We start from the raw sequence: 13032 nt of genomic DNA on the forward strand, positions 1-13032 counted from the left end.
AGGTCTGCGGTGGGTATATCACCATGTTATTTACACAAAAGTTAACGGGTACATTGTCAACAGTTTTTTTCTTCTGGTCAAAGTTACAGTGGTGTTTATACCTAAGTTATCAGGTCTGCGGGGTGTATGTTACACATAAGTTACCGAGTATGTTTTCATTAGCTTTTATTTTCACGGTCAAAAGTTAGTGAGATGATTGTACGTAAGTTACCAGGTCTATACTTAGAGGGGTGCATTTGAGCATTTTTTTTCCTTGAATCAAGTTACCGCGGTATTTGTAACTAAGTTACCAAGTCAGCATTTTGTATGTTACCATGCTATTTACACAGAAGTTATCAGACGTGTGTATTGAACAACAATTTTTTTCACGTAAAACTTACCGCGGTGTTCGGTTCTAAATTATCAGGCATGCAGTGCTTATATTACCATGATATTTGCACAAGTAATTGAGGTTATGTTTTTCAATAATTTTTCCTCCGAGTCTTAAGTTATCACGGTGTTTGTATCTAAATTATCAAGTCTGTGGTGCGTATATTATCATGCTAATATACAGAAGTTATCAGGGGTGTGCATTCAACAAAAAATTTCTCCGGGTCAAAGTTATCGCGGTGTTGGTACCTAAGTTACTATGTGTGTGGTGTATATATTGTTATGCTATTTATACAGAAGTTACCGGCACGTGGTCACCGGTGTGCACTTAAACAAGTAAACATGTTGGTAATTTAACATGCTTGGTCTGCTAATTATGGCATGTACTGCCTGGTACAAATATCACCGTTGCGTTAATAACTTTTGAAGTTGATTGGAGTTCTTCAAGTTGATAACTATGATGGCGGACATCAGATTTAGACACAGCCCATGTGTAAGAAGGATCTCTGCTTAATTAATAATCATAATGATTTATTAGTGTAAATATCTATTAGGACGTTGATAGTTCATGACTTCACTTCTCATGTCTTTTATCACTTGGTCATTTAGCGTGCGTGCTGTTCAAAAAAGTATAAACGCTTTCTTCTAGAATTGCACAAAAACGAGGCAAGGAGGAGTTGGTTAGCAGGCGTCCCTTACAACTCAAGGGTGTTGAGTTCGATTGCTGGCCTCTGTGTAACTTTTTTGGCCTAATATGACGGCGCGGTGCAGAACCTGGTCATCAGCCATTAACCCGGGTATTATACCTCGCACAAATCACGCGTTTAGTCCGCCCCGCGAATCGCGAGCGCCCAATTAAATGGCGAATGAGACTAGCGGGAACTACCGATTGGACGGTATCCAAACTGTTCGGATCTGTTGCAGAAAATAGGTGGTTCGGAAATTAAAATTTTCAAATTATGTTTGGCGAAATTTCTCATAGCCACGTGCATCCCACTTTATTCCATGTTAACTGCATGCCAATGTGGACGGGTGAAGACAAGGGTTGCCAAGGGTAAAATATCCCATTTACCGATGGTAGCAGAATGATGCACGGGGTCATCCTGCCACTTAGCATGACAAGGGTGCAGATGCGGGAGGTAGTAGTGACGGGCTTCGAATCTTGGTCGTTGCCTTACCCCCCTGAAGATGGCGTCACTATGTTATGGCAAGTGACCCCGAGCCACCTCCTTAAGTGGCCAATGAATGATATCCTCTATAACACTAAGCTCCCTAGTTTTAAAGAGCTCACATTCAATTGAGGTCTTCAATTAAGATTGGGTCACCCGATTTTGACTGGTTCAACAATTTCTCAAAGCCTTCTCATTCAATTATTTTATACTATACACTATGCTCCTTAATTATAAATTCCTCGAAATTAATTGATGTTTTCAATTTAGAATTGGTTCAACTTGATTTTGACCGGGTCAACAGTACAAAACTCCGTAATTTTTAAGTCCCCACAATCAATTGAGGTCTCCAATTAGAATTGGGTCACCCAATTTTGACCAGGTCAACTATATCCTCAAAGCTCTCTCATTCAATTCTTTTATACTATACACTATGCTTCCTTTTAGGCCTCTCAGTTAATTGAGGTATTCAATTTAGAATTAGGTCATTTGATTTTGACGGGATCAACACTTTCTCAAGCTCTCTCACTCATTTCTTTTAATTCATTATGTTTCCTAATTTTGAAGCTCTTTCATTCAATTGAGACATTCAATTTTAGATTTCGTTTACTATTTTGACTGGGCAAACAATTTTTCCAATCAATCAGCAACAACCGACCTATAAAAACATATCAATCCCGCACACTCTCCTACCACCTAGAAAAAGAAGCGCCACCATGTGATATTGTAGCACCAATATAGTAGTACATGCGATCACCGACACCAAAATTTTCCCACATAAATATACGTTAAATATAGGTTGGTTAGCAGATAACTTAGAATCACACCACGAAGGACCCATCAAATCACCGCATTATAAATAAAAATAAAACACACTCTATCATCTCCATCACCCGCCAAACTAAATATTCCATCAGTTCCAAAATATAAGGGATATTAGTTTTGTAAAAAGTCAAATTTCTCCAACTTTGACCAAGTTCAGAGCAAAAATATCGACATCCACAATATTAAGAAAAAGTATGGAAATTCATTTGTTGATGAATTTACAAATATCAATTTCATATTATAGGTTTTGATATATTAGTCTACAAAATTTATTGAACTTTAAAGGCTTGACTTTTCAAAAAAGTAATGCATCATCATATTGAAACAGAGTGGTTATTTTTTGAAAAACCTAACAACACCAACGGCGCAGCAAGGCGCGCCCAACTCTTCTAGTTATACAATATACTTCCTAATTTTTATGGCATCACAATTAATTGATGTCTTCAATTTAGAATTGGGTCACTCGATTTTGACCGGGTCAATAATTGCTCGATGAGCTTTTCCATTCAATTATTTTAATACACTATGTTTCCTAATTTTGAGACTCTTTCATTCGATTGAGGTATTCAATTTTAGATTTGATTTAATATTTTGATTGGGCCAATGATTTTTCAAGTCAATCAGCAGAAACCGCTATATAGAAACATATCAATCTCGTGCATCCTCCTACCACATAGAAAAAAAACGCCACCATCTGATACTATAGCACCAATATAGTACATGCAGCTACCGACGCAGAAATTTCCCCACATAAATATGGGTTTACTAGCGGATAACATAGAATCATACCGTGAAAGAGGCCACCAAATCACTGTGTTATAAAAAACCACTCCATCATCTCCCTGCCCCGCCGAACTAAATATTCCATCAATTCTAAAATATAAGGGGTATTAGGTTTCTGAAAAGTTAAATCATTTAACTTTGACCAAGTTCAGAGGCAAAAATATCGACATCCACAATATTAAATAAAATAATATGAAAATTCATTTCATGATGAATTTAATTATATCAATTTGATATTATGGATTTTGATATATTTATCTACAAATTTTGAAAGATAGTGGATATTTAAGATACCCGACAACATCAACGGCGCAACAAAGTGCGCCTAACTCTTCTAGTAGAGGAGATTCCCCAAGGATATACCGGCACCGGAGACGTAGTGCCAGATAATCCGCATTCGGGGGAGAAGAATGCATGTGACAGTTGCGGACCATCCGCGGACAAACCACATATTCCTGTTGTTATCCCCGAAGGGCGGAAAGTGAACATGTATAAGCCCGGGGAACCACTTCTACCGGACTCTATGTTGAAGACCCTCTCGATTGACCTTCAAATTCTACACTCCCATGTGGTAGATAAATAAAAAAAAGGTCAACATGGATACACGGCCAAGGTGATAGAAGGTTATAGTTTTGTCTAGGAGTCTCCGGCAGACAGAATTTATCTGGCCTTTAGTGAGGTCATCCGTGCAAATATCTTCTCTGTCAGCGCAGTCTCCCCAGAGTTAATGAGGCTCTGTGTACTTCATCGAGCTACAGATCCCCTACTCCTCCATGGTAAAGTGTCCTTACCTGATCCTTTTTACATGCACTGCCACAACCTGGAAAATACAGAAGGCCAAGAGGTGATCTCGAACTACCTATTCCTGTTCTTTATTGTCAATCATCAACATGTGGACACCTTTATAGTGCCATACTGTGATAAGTAAGTCGTTAACGTTGACTAATTTATTTTGAAACATATAAATGGCCTTGTGGTTTGGACTAATCAATGCTAATTTCTTCATATTTTTGCGCAGCGACCGACATTGGATCGTAATCGCACTATTCCCGACGTACGGCTTGGCTTACTTATTAGATTCGAAGAGACACCCTCAAAAGCAATGGACCAGATTGAAGAAGGTTCTAAATGATGCTCTCGCCAAGTGTAAGAACATCAGAGAGACTATAACAGAACATTCAGAATTCAAGTTCTTCCCTAGCGCTTTTTGCTACAACAACAAAATGTGGAAACCTCTCATAGGTCTGGATACTGTGCCATGGCTATCATGGATGACTTTTTGAAGAAAAGCAAATATTTGCGTAATCATATCCAGATCATCGAGTGTTCCCAAGAGATAGAGAGGGACATGGACATAGGGGAACTACTAACATAGCATGGACGCCTCCAAAAGGTGTTGGCCAGAATCATCAACAAAGAGGTTTTAAATGAGGATGGGAAGTTTCACTTCCATCTAGAGCAAGAGATGAAGAACGACTTCATCGAGTCGAAGACATATTGCAGTAATCTATTGCGAGCGATACAGTGCTTCAAACATCTTGATTTGTTGTTCATTTTATGAGTTGAGAATTTTACATGTTTATTTGTTGCCCTACACTTCTTATACAGTATATTTGCTTCATTAATAATCTTAATTATTGTAACACCATTGTAATATGATCGTTTTAATGCAATGGGATGATTGAGTGCAAAATACTGCTTCAGTGCCATTAAAATGCCGCCATGGCGGCAAAAAATGCTGTCACGGCAGCAATTTCTCTATATGCTGACATCACTACCAGTGGCGGGCGGCAAAGGTGCCTGCCACTGCTAATACACACAACAGTGGCGGCCAGAGATTATAGTTGTGGCGGGCGATAACTTCTCCCCGCCACTACAACACTGTCATTAGTGGCGGGCGGTGGCCCGCCACTGATGCCATAATAGCAGTGGCAGGAGGTGATCAGTGGCGGGTGCCCCTGAGAGCCTGGCCCGCCACTACTAGGCTTTTTGCACCTGCCACTGCTGGGCATTCCTGCAGTAGTGGCTGTAGCACTTCAAGTGTCAATTATGCATTCACTTTTCTTCCTAAACTACCATGTTTCCCTTGAATCATAATCAGCGATCCTCAATTTAGTTTTGCTCATCTAAGATATGTTGTAGCACTTCAAGTGTCAATTATGCATTTCAAGTGTCAATTATGCATTCACTTTTCTTCCTAAACTACCACTTTTTCCCTTGAATCGTAATCAGCAATGCTCAATTTAGTTCTGCTCATCTAAGATATGATGTAGCACTCCAAGTGCCAATTATGCATCCACTTTTCTTCCTAAACTACCACTTTTCCCCCTTGAATCATAATCGGCGATGCTTGATTTAGTTCTGCTCATCTAGCTTTGACACTTGAAGTAACACATTTTTTCAGTTCCAAATTGTATTCAGTCCCCAGAAAAACTGGAAATTGTACCATGAGACTTCAGCATGGCAAGCAAAAGAAGAACTTAAAGTACTGCATCAGTTCATCTATATTTTAGAAGTTTGGACTTAGTGGGTGAATTTTACTATGTTGTAATTGCCATTTTCCAAATAACTAGTTGAAAACTAGTGAGTAGTTGATTTGCATTTTTGTGTTGACTCAATGATTACTATTCAGCAGAAATACTTAGTATGTGTTTTTAATTCCCTGCCTCTTTGACTGAAGAATTCAGTTCATTTTGTTCTTTAGAACAACATTGTTTTAGTGACTTGTGAATTTCACTCAAGTGTACGTTAGAAAATAAGAAAGAATTAATTTATTAGTACAAATTACTGAGCTATATGTACATTTTGCAAATTGGAAAGAAAAAATGTACCGTCAGTTGAATGTATCAAAGGAAAGAAGAAGCAAAGTAAGAAGGAAAAGGAGGATAAGAAGAAAAGGAAAGGAGGAAAGAACAAGCAAAGGAAGAAGAAAAGGGAGGAGAAGAAGCAAAGGAGGAGAAGCAGAAAAGGAGGAGTACAAGCAAAAGAAACAAGAAGCAAAGAAACAAGAAACAAGAAACAAGAAACAAAGGAGAGAAAAGGGTGTGCGCTAGATTTTGAAATAGGGAAATGGCATGGGTGTCAACTGGAGCGGCCCAGTTGCGTGTGCTCTTCAGCGAGAGAAAGCGCTTGTCTCGCGTAACGCGAGACATAGGGGCTCCCACACTTCTAGATGTCATGGCAGCTAACCTGAATAGGATCGATGGGCCTATGACCTATGGGTTGTGACGCGGAGCGCTAGGAAATTTCAGGGCCCGTCTGAAGTGGAGCGGTTGAACAGGCTGCGCATCCCCGGGCCCGGGCTTGAGCCATTGGTTGCTAGAACTCATCGATGTTGCCTACTTTCCCTTGATACTTAGTATGTTCCAAAATTGGTGTCCTTTTAGAGTTTGGCATAGTATGAACTAAGCATCAAGAGTTGTTCTTTTGTGAATTAAGAGTAAAGAGTGTTGGCCATCTATTTTCCCACATCATTAATTATTTCATTTTCCTCGTCAAAGTAGAGCACACAAGTACATGTGTTAATTATTTGCCTTTCTTAATTAAATTTGAATAGGGTGTATTGGGAATATGTATTCTAGAAGGATGAGTGTTCCATAAAATAATAGAGAGGGTAAAATTATATTTATTTGAAAGGAGAGAGAGTATATATGGGTTGTTTCTTCAAATCAGATGGGTTTTACTTGTTTTGAATTCGGCCAAATCTTACCTTTTGCTCAATGTAATACATGTTACATTCCCTTGTGGCTGCAAGTTGGGCTTTTTTGACCCTTGGTACTGACCTTTTCAACCCTTTTTGTTTTGCCTTTGTAACTTTTTAGTTTCTCATGTTGTCCATTAAAATTTGTGCAGGCTAAAGAGCTACATCCAAAAAGTCAAGAGAAACAAGTAGTTGTATAATGGAAAATACGAGAGAAAAATGACAAGCTTCTTAGTGTCCTGTCTCAAGTAACTCTCGCATACAAGCGGGTCACAAAGAAGTTTGATTGGGAAGTACATAATGTATCCTTCTACATGTCGTTAGCAGCAGTGTCCCATGAATCTGGAGTACATCAGGAAGACATCAACCCCGAGCCTAGTCAGGTTCAAAATCAACAGCTTGCAGGTTTGATCGGTCCGAGATAAATTTTCCTAACGCCTTCCATTCTCAAAACTCATCACCATTTGTTTGATAGCAGGCTCATATGTTCCCCGCAGAAAAGCAAGCCCATATTTAACCATACATGCTCATTTAACTCACTATCCCTCTCTTCTTTTTTTATGCTTCAATGGACTTTGGACTAGATACAGAAAATAATCTGCTTGGGAAGTCTAAAGTGGAAGAGATGCATATATATAAAGGGTAGCTTCTGGGTTGGCTGAGTCAGTACTATGGGTCTAGGATCTTTTTTTTTGTGGGGATATGGGTCTAGGATCTAGCCATTTGGGTGGAGTCATTGAGATGTCTCTTGATTATTCCATACTCTGAGGCCGAGAGCATGTGCAAAAAAAAACTATAATAGCGTGAGAAGTGAGGGAAGATACAAAGCATGCAAAAGCATGTGGTAAATATACCATACTGGATCTGGTTGGAGAGATCCTCGTGGGCCGAGAGCATGTTGCCTTAAGCTGCCTCACTCAGCCGCTCATCCGCGATTGCGTCCACCGCCTCTTGGCCATGCTCCAACATCCCCGCAGCTAGCCTCATCAACAACCTCCTTCGCGCCTGCTCTTCCTGACATTCTCTTCTCTGATAAGGCTGCCGCTCCAATCCCTCCGAAACTTCTCGGTAATGCTCCTCCTCAAAGACATCCCTGTACATCGCGGTTTGCATGTTATCCTGGTGGCCCAGTGGGCATGGTTCAAGGTCTGGCTAGTAACCTGCTCCCTCGCCATCATCAAGGAAGTGTACACGTGCTTCGATGATCCTATCAGTGTGTTCCATGCATGTGCACATGCCATCGCAAGGTCGAGGTGCAACGCAATCTGCCCAGGCGACACAATACCTAGCCCTAAGACTCTTTTGTTGTATTGAAGCAAATGCCTATATTTTGCAAGTAAATGTCATTTTCCTTGTAAACAAATTATATTTTAATTTAGAAGTAATCTTTGTAATGCCAGAAGCATTTTAATATCACACTGAAACAATTATTTGTTCCTTTGAAGCAAATATTATCTGTTTATTCGAAGCATATTTTCACTACGTTGGAGATAAATTTCATGGATATTTTTTTACTGGATCAAAACGATCTCCAGTTGCTATGAAAGTAATCTTTTTGTTCGATGGAAGCAAAAATATAATGGGAATCATGCAAATTTAGTTGAACTCAAAAATCTTTTAATACAGTGTAAATTGATTTTCTTTTTCGTGGAATCAAATGATTATTCTGTCAGGAGCAACTTTCTAGTTAATGGAAACAATATTACCATACTTTTGGAAAGAATGACCTGTTACATAAGACACATTAATTTATGCTATAGTAAAATAAAATCATTCGTTATGGAATCAAGTTCTCTGGTCTATAGAATCAATAATTTTTGTGTGTTCAATACAAATAATTATTACTAGAAATATTTTTTACCCTTGATATGAACCTTAATTCAACCCTTTTGATTTGGTATATGTATATTTTACTTTTTCATGTTGTACAACTACAATTTTCGGCAGTGCATAAAGAGCCTCGTAGATGGAAACAAGAGAAGAAGGAAAAATACAAGAGAATGATGATAGACATGTTGCTCACTCCGTTGACGTAACTCAGGCGTATGAGTTTATCGCAGCAAAATCTGATTGGAACGTCCAAAATGTATCGTCTCAGTCACTAGTACATGTGACTCGTGAAGCTGGGCAGTCTGTGGCAGACATAAAGCATGAGCCTAGTCAAGCAGGAAATCACACGTTTACCAGTCCGATGGGTTGGCTAAGATAATTTCTTCTGATGCCCTCCATTCTCAAACCTCGTCACCGTTTGTTTGATAGTAAGCTCATATATATATGTTCCTCGCAACAACAACAAAAAAACTCATATGTAACTCTTATTTCTCTTGTAACTCGTGATCTGTCCTTTTTTTTGTATCATTCAACCGGCAACATCTATATGTTGAGGTTAAGATATTAGTGCAGAACACGAACTTTGGAATAGATAGGGAAAGAGTCACTCGTAGGGAAAATACACACCTTGGGCAGTTCTGAAGGGAAGAGTTGCATATATATAAAAGGGATGGGTTGGTTGAGTTTTTATTTTTGTGGGGTGGGTTGGCTGAGTTACTAATATGGGCCTGGAAAATTGGTCGAGTTGTTGAGGATGCTCTCGATAGTTTCGGGTTGGGTGCTGGTTTACGTTGAGCTGTATGTTGGAAGTTGTTTTATATATAAAGCGGGGCGAGAAGCCTTTTTTTGGAAATTTCTCATGTTCCAACAAGTGTCATGATGGTGGCTCGATGACTCTTCTGTTGTATGGAAGCAAATTCCAGTCTTTTTGGGTTCTAATGTTATTTTCCTTGTAAACAAATTATATCCTCATTTAGAAGTAACAATAGAAAGAATCTTTGTAATATCGGAAGCAATTTAATATTACGATGAAAAAATTAATTGTCCATCGAAGCCCATTTACTCTGTTTGTTCGAAGCACATTTTATTTAAGTTGCAGATAAAACACATGGATATAGTTTTTTTACTAGATCAAAAATCTCCAGTTGCCATGGAAGCGATCGCTTTAGCGACAGAAGCAAAAAATATTATTGGTAATACCAAATTTATGTTTAACTAGAAAAGATTTCAATCTGGCTTCAAACATATTTAATTTTATGGAAAAATATTATTATTTTGTTAGAAGCAATTTTGGTCAATGGAGGCAACACTATATTTTAGTTATTCATGTGCTCTGATTACAATTTTGGGAAGGGTAAAAGGCCTTATCGGGATATTCAAGAGGACTACTCGACAGGCATATATGAGTTGTGTTGTCTAAGTTACTGCTGTGGGTTCAGGAGGTGGGTGGGGTCATTGTCGGACAACCCATGTGGTATTTTGCCTTCTTTATACTGGTATATACGTCACAAGGAAGGAAATTTTATAGGAAGGGTTTTCGACAACTTCAACTAATGGCTAGTCCTTTTCTAAAAAAAACTGATGGCTAGTGCAGGCTTTGTTTTCAAGGCATTTGAGCCTAAGCTCAAAGCATGCAGCCAACTATAGTTAGGGCCAACTTGTCTTTTCGGTGATAACTGCAAGTTAACGTAAATAGACTCTAGTTTGGGCCAAAGTTAAGCAAGCAACGATTCATCCAAACAGACTCCAACTTGCAACCTTGTAAAGACGTGGGAATCTCTGGTAGGCTTAATGTATATGAAGAATAGCGTTTACACATGTTTTATGTTGGCTCCGCTAATTAATCATGCAACTCTATTCTTCTGCAATGATGAGCTAGCCAATGACTCCACCTCAAGGATTGTTGATTTTTTTTATGGCGCCATGTTGTCGCATATCTTGTAAATAAAATAGTGCACAAATAAAGAAAATGGAACATTATATTACTGATATAAGAAACATAAAAGATAAAATCAAGAACACTAATACAACTCGGCAATCACGCTACAGGCTGCACCCGAGCTCATGTTGACGAACTCAAGATCGAGATGCATCGCACGGAAATCATTAGGGAATGTGGAAAACGAGCAAAAGTGAGCTCATTATATTTTTCATAAAATCAAAACTACAGGCATCACAAAATGACAATGTGGTTAGTGAGTTTTGCTTCGGTACACTCTCTCTTAAAAGTTTGCATGAATCTTAAAGTTACTTAAAAGAGGCTATTGACATATTATCCCGCAGATCAAACATATTGAATAGGTTGATTAGGTACAAAAGTCTATATTATCCTTTTTTGATTGAAGGAGTATATTCTAATCTCCACCTTTCTTTTTCTAATCTTCACATTTAATCTGCATCAAATTCCGTAAACTTTTTTAGGGGTCGTACCGAAGCAAAGTTTCTGGTTAGAAGCATGGTTTTGGTTACCGCTCGAGATATTCGGTTACCGCGTTTACCGCTCCCCCATGATAAACACTCATACCGAGCAAAAAATCACGTAAGTTTTGAAAATTTGGAATTCAAACGCTCATCTTATAGTTAAATGTGCGGCCTCTGTTGTTAAACCACAGAACTTATCATGGCACAGTGGCAAAATGGCGCTATCCTCAAATGCTAGTCGCGGGTTCGAGTCTGGCCACGCACTCCTTCAATTGTTTTTGAGATGCAAAAGTAAAAAAAAACGCTATCAAAAATTCTGGAGCACCCGCGAGTCGAACTCGGGGCGCTTGACCAAGTGGAAGCTGCAGGTTGACAGCCACTACCGTAGAGCAAATTTACTGTTCATTAGGAGTTAAATACATACCTATATCGAACTCAACAATTTTGAATTCAAAATTTGGTTTTAAATTTCGTTTGATTTTTTTCCCGGTAATTCATGGTTACCGTGGTTCCCGAGAATTTCGGTGCCCCTCGAGAAAAAAGCTTCACTTGGGATCCAAAACCTTGGTTAGAAGCATGCGATGGAATTACTGTTGGCGCTGCCTCCTTGCAGCACCACTTCTTCCTCTCGGTCGCCTCACACAACTCTCTCTTCGTTTATGAACACAGACCACGAAGAAACTCTACACACACAGCGCACGCACCAAGGAAGAAAACCAGTTAGGTTTGCCAAGAGGGTCTGCTCATTGGTGAACACAAGTGCTACATCTTTTCACCAGCCCTCACGGCCATTTTATCCATTACTCAATGTAACACATATATATACACACATGGACTAGGCACTCAGGGCATCTCCAAGGCGGGCCCGTAAACATCCTGCAACCATCCGGACCGCATTGTCCGGATCACAGAAGCCATCTAACGCGGTTCTGTATCGGTCTGCGGAGCGGTCCGGACGCGATTTCTCTCGCAAACCGAAGACAAACGTGGGGGTGGGGGGGAGGACGTTGCAAGAGTCTGGACCGATCCCGCGCCAGCTTCTGTCTGCCATGGCCCACCAAAAACCGCCCTCCCTCGCCCGCGCGTGTTCTGCCCGCATTCATGCCACTGTAGAGCGTGCCGCTAAATATTGAAGACGGCTCAGGGCGGACGTGATCTCTCACTGCCTCCATCATTGAAGCGACGGGCCGGCCGAGGGCGCCGCCCGCGACGCATCTCCAGTGTCTGCGCCTGTTCAATGCCGAAGATGAGTGACTGGACGGGACCGGACGGATATCTACCACTCCCGTTCAATGCCCCGTTCGTCCGTATGCCGCTATTAAGTAGGCTCGCCGGCCGAGAAACCCACTCCGGCGTCTCGCATTGACGCCTGGCCTTACCGGAATCCGCTATTTATCGGCAGCCACACCCGGCTATCTCCACAGCACAACACATCCGCTTCACATACTCCTCCTTTCCTCCACATCTGCCATGACCGCCAGCGGGAAAGCATTGTGGGGCAGTCTGTCGGACATGAAGCACGCGATGGCCGCCCGTGCCGCCGCCTGGCGTAGCCGCCGTGCTAGGAGGATCGAGGCAGGCTTGCCGGCCTGCTCACCCGAGGTCTCCGACGAAGAGGACGACACCACGATGGAGACGGGCTCCGACGACTCCGCCCCAGCTCTCGCGCCTCCTGTGCAAGCTGGCTTCATCATGCAGCAGGCGTAGGCGCACTTCAACAATGCCATGGCAGAGGTACCGCCTACGCCGGCACCTCTGTCGGCGTTCCAGCAGGTGCGGGAGGAACTACGGTACAACATGTTCCTCCTGGAGCAGCACCGGCTGGCAGAGGGCCAGATCTACGGCGAGCGCACGAGCAAGGAGGCTGTGGTGGCCATGGCCGCAGCGAACTCCAAGTTCGTGGCGGAGTAGCGTGGCACCTACGATGTCATCTGC

This window comes from Triticum aestivum, chromosome 5D, assembly GCF_018294505.1.
Source record: "Triticum aestivum cultivar Chinese Spring chromosome 5D, IWGSC CS RefSeq v2.1, whole genome shotgun sequence".
Lineage (NCBI taxonomy): Eukaryota > Viridiplantae > Streptophyta > Magnoliopsida > Poales > Poaceae > Triticum > Triticum aestivum.